The sequence below is a fragment of the Apium graveolens genome, unplaced genomic scaffold, assembly GCF_009905375.1.
Source record: "Apium graveolens cultivar Ventura unplaced genomic scaffold, ASM990537v1 ctg5213, whole genome shotgun sequence".
In the NCBI taxonomy this organism is placed as follows: Eukaryota; Viridiplantae; Streptophyta; class Magnoliopsida; order Apiales; family Apiaceae; genus Apium; species Apium graveolens.
Genome location: NW_027418865.1, coordinates 118,055 through 122,667, shown reverse-complemented (window position 1 = coordinate 122,667; position 4,613 = coordinate 118,055). Strand labels below are relative to the sequence as shown.

The window sequence follows — 4,613 nt, the reverse complement described above, 5'->3', positions numbered from 1 at the left end:
CCTTACCGTACACCAACTGAAACGGTGACATCCCAAGTGGAGTTTTGTATGCTGTTCTGTAAGCCCAAACAGCTTCATCGAGCTTTAAAGACCAATCCTTCCTTGAAGGACAAACAACCTTCTCTAGAATGCGCTTTATCTCTCTGTTAGACACTTCCGCTTGACCATTTGTTTGCGGATGATAGGCAGTAGCTACTCGATGATTCACATTATAACGCTGCATCATAGAAGTGAACTTACGGTTGCAAAAATGCGATCCTTCATCACTTATGATTACCCGAGGTGTTCCAAACCTTGTGAAAATTTGCTTATGAAGAAAATTTAGCACTGCCTTTGCATCATTTGTCGGTAAAGCTTTAACTTTGACCCATTTTGAGACATAATCGACTGCCAGCAAGATGTACTGATTATTGCAAGATGAGATAAAAGGCCCCATGAAATCGATTCCCCATACATCAAAGACCTCGACTTCAAGCATCATATTTAATGGCATTTCATCCTTCCTTGACAAATTTCCCACTCTTTGGCAACGATCACACCTTAAAACAAACTGATGAGCATCCTTGAACAAAGTGGGCCAGAAAAAACCTGCTTGCAGAATACGAGCTGCCGTCTTCTCACCGCCATAGTGTCCACCATAAACCGTGGAATGGCAGTCTCGTAATATCCCCTCCGTCTCACAGAATGGAATACATCTCCTGATGATCTGGTCAGCTCCCTGTCTAAACAAATATGGTTGATCCCACATATACCACTTCACCTCATGCAGAAACTTCTTCTTTTGAGCGGATGTTAAATTAGGAGGCATTATATTGCTGACGAGATAGTTTACAATATCTGCAAACCATGGTTCTTCCTCCTGAATTGCAAACAACTGCTCATCCGGAAAAGATTCATTGATTAACGTCCTATCTTGTGAAGTAGAATCGGGATTCTCCAACCTAGAGAGATGGTCAGCTACTTGATTCTCAGTACCTTTTCTATCTTTGATCTCTAACTCAAATTCCTGAAGTAAAAGCACCCAACGAATGAGTCTCGGCTTCGAATCCTTCTTGGAGACCAGATAGCGAATAGCTGCATGATCAGTGAATACTGTTACTTTCGTACCAAGCAGATAAGATTGAAATTTCTCAAAACCAAAGACTATAGCCAAAAGCTCCTTCTCAGTAGTGGTGTAGTTCAATTGGGCACCATTTAAAGTCTTACTCGAATAGTAGACCACATGGAAGAGATTTTTCTTGCGCTGTCCCAGAACTGCACCTACCGCATAATCACTTGCATCACACATCATCTCAAACGGTTTTGTCCAATCCGGTGCTGTAATAACTGGTGCAGTGATCAAACTCTTCTTGAGAGTCTCGAATGCTACCAAACATTCATCATCAAATTTGAAAGGCACATCTTTCTCAAGCAAATTGCACAACGGCTTAGATATCTTTGAAAAGTCCTTGATGAATCGCCGATAAAAACCCGCATGACCAAGAAAACTACGGATTCCTTTCACAGAATTAGGTGGGGGAAGATTTTCAATGACTCCCACCTTGGCCTTGTCCACCTCCAGACCCTTGCTAGAGACCTTATGCCCAAGGATAATGCCTTCACGCACCATAAAATGACATTTCTCCCAATTGAGCACCAAATTAGTTTCCACGCATCTTTTGAGTACGGCGCGCAGATTATTCAAACATTCATCATATGATTGTCCAAAGACGGAGAAGTCATCCATGAACACTTCGACGTTATTTCCAATCATGTCAGAGAATATAGCCATCATACATCTCTGAAAGGTGGCCGGTGCGCCACATAACCCAAACGAAACTCTGCGAAAAGCAAACGTGCCAAATGGACAAGTGAAGGTAGTCTTTTCCTGATCCTCTGGTGCAATACAAATCCGATTATACCCGGAATAACCATCCAGAAGACAAAAATACTCATGTCCCGCCAATCTGTCAAGCATCTGATCAATAAATGGAAGAGGGAAGTGATCCTTCCTTGTGGCTTTGTTCAATTTTCTATAATCCATGCATACTCTCCATCCTGTAACTGTTCGAGTAGGGATGAGCTCATTCTTTTCATTTGCGACCACAGTGATACCTCCCTTCTTAGGTACACATTGTACGGGGCTCACCCATGAGCTGTCAGAAATAGGATAAATGATGCATGCATCTAGCCATTTCAGAATTTCTTTCTTCACCACCTCCTTCATGATGGGATTCAGTCTTCGCTGCTGTTCCACAGTTGGCTTACTACCTTCCTCTATTAGAATTTTATGCATACAATATGAAGGACTTATCCCCTTGATGTCTGCTATGGTCCATCCAATAGCCGATTTGAATTCTCTCAAAATCCTTAAGAGCTTGTCTTCCTCACTACCTGAAAGGTCAGATGAAATAATAACAGGTAACGTAGATGAATCACCTAAAAAAGCATACCTCAAGTGCTCAGGTAATGGCTTGAGCTCCAAGGTAGGTGCTTCCTCTATTGATGGTTTGAGCTTCCCTTCAGCATTCTTGAGGTCAGAAGTACCAAGAGATTCAAATGGTATGTCCAGCTTTCGCTTCCAGGGAGAAGCGTTCAGATATTGTAATTGCTCGTTGCTATCTTCATCATCGCTGTCAAAATCCTCCACTAAGGCCTTTTCCAATACATCAGACATTAGAATGTGATCGAGTTCCGAAGTAACCACAGAATCAATCACATCCAATTTTAAGCACTCCTCATCTTCTGTAGGGAATTTCATTGCCTTGAATACGTTGAAGGTCACATCCTGATCTTGGACCCGCATAGTAAGTTCACCTTTTTGCACATCTATCAAGGTACGGCCAGTAGCCAAGAAAGGCCTTCCCAAGATTATGGGGATTTTCTTATCTTCCTCAAAATCCAGAATAACAAAATCTGCTGGAAAGAAGAGCTTATCCACCTTGACGAGCACATCCTCAACTATGCCCCTTGGGTAAGTAATGGAACGGTCAGCCAATTGTAGCGACATGTATGTGGGTTTTGGATCAGGCAGATCCAACTTTTTAAAGATCGACAACGGCATCAGATTAATGCTTGCTCCCAAATCACAAAGGCACTTGTCAAAAGTTAGATTGCCAATGGTGCAAGGAATGGTGAAGCTTCCTGGATCTTTCAGTTTTGATGGTAACTTTTGCTGCAGAACAGCGCTGCATTCTTCCGTGAGAGCAACGGTTTCAAGGTCATCCAGTTTCACCTTCCTTGAAAGAATAGTCTTCATAAACTTTGCATAACTGGGCATTTGTTCCAGAGCCTCAGCGAAAGGTATATTGATGTGAAGTTTCTTGAACACCTCCAGAAACTTTCTAAACTGTCTATCCAGCTTTTGTTGCTGCAATCTCTTAGGAAAAGGTGGTGGAGGATAGAGCTGTTTCTCCCCTGTATTAGCCTCAGGCAGAGTGTGTTCAACAGTAGTCTTCCTTGGTTCCGCCGCTTTCTCCTTTTGCTTAGATTCTTCACCTCTAATTTCAGCTTCTACTTCTTTTGCCTTTTCAGCATCAGCTACTTTTCCAGACCTTAAGGTAATAGCCTTGACTTGCTCTTTAGCTTCCTTCCTGCCTGGTACTTCCGTGTCACTGGGAAGAGTGCCAGATTGACGATTGAGCACTGCATTGGCTAATTGACCGATTTGATTTTCCAAGGTCTTGATAGAAACCGCCTGACTCTTGCACAACAGCTTAAGTTCCTCAAAATCAGCACTAGTAGGTGCAGCTGCACTTCCCTGTTGAGGATATGATTGCCTTGTAGCATACTGCTGTGGTTGCTGGAATCCAGGTGGGTTAAACTGTTTACTCACTCCTTGCTGATATGGTGGCTGAATAGCATTCTGATTATCCCCCCAGCTGAAATTTGGATGATTTCTGTTGTTAGGATGATAGGTCGCTGGCACAGGCTGCTGTTGTCGCTGATAATTATTCACATACTGAACAGATTCGTTTACAAGAGAACACTGATCCGTAGCATGAGAACCTGCACAAAGCTCACAAACCATAGCTATTTGATTAACTCCATACGTAGCCAGAGAATCAACCTTCATTGATAGCGCTTGGAGCTGGGCTGCAATAGCGGTGGCTGCATCAACTTCCAGAATACCTGCTACCTTGCCTGACGTCATCCTCTGAGTTGGGTTTTGATGCTTATTTGCAGCCATCATCTCTATAAGATTATACGCCTCAGTATAGCTTTTAGCCCATAAGGCGCCTCCAGCTGCTGCATCGAGCATGGGCCGAGATTGGGCCCCCAAACCATTATAGAAACCAGTGATCACCATCCAATCCGGCATTCCATGATGTGGACATTTTCTCAACATTTCCTTGTAGCGTTCCCAAGCCTCGCACATAGATTCTGTAGGTTGCTGCGCAAACTGAGTAAGAGCACTCCTCATAGCAGCAGTCTTTGCCATCGGATAAAACTTCACCAGAAACTTTTGCGCAAGATCTTGCCACGTAGTGATGGACCCAGCTGGTTCAGAATGTAACCAGTCTTTAGCCTTGTCCCTTAGTGAGAATGGGAAAAGCCTCAACTTGATAGCCTCATCAGTCACGCCATTATACTTAAAAGTGCTGCAGATCTCGACAAAATTCCTTATGTGCATG

At 43.2% G+C, this 4,613-nt stretch overlaps 1 non-coding gene across 1 annotated transcript; it reads left to right on the top strand.

Annotated features, from left to right (window-relative positions):
* Window positions 1-4,298: 4,298 nt before the first annotated feature.
* On the top strand, window positions 4,299-4,405 carry LOC141702489 (small nucleolar RNA R71). The gene has a single exon (XR_012567140.1). It is a non-coding gene; the product is annotated as a small nucleolar RNA R71 (small nucleolar RNA).
* The last annotated feature ends 208 nt before the right edge of the window (window positions 4,406-4,613 follow it).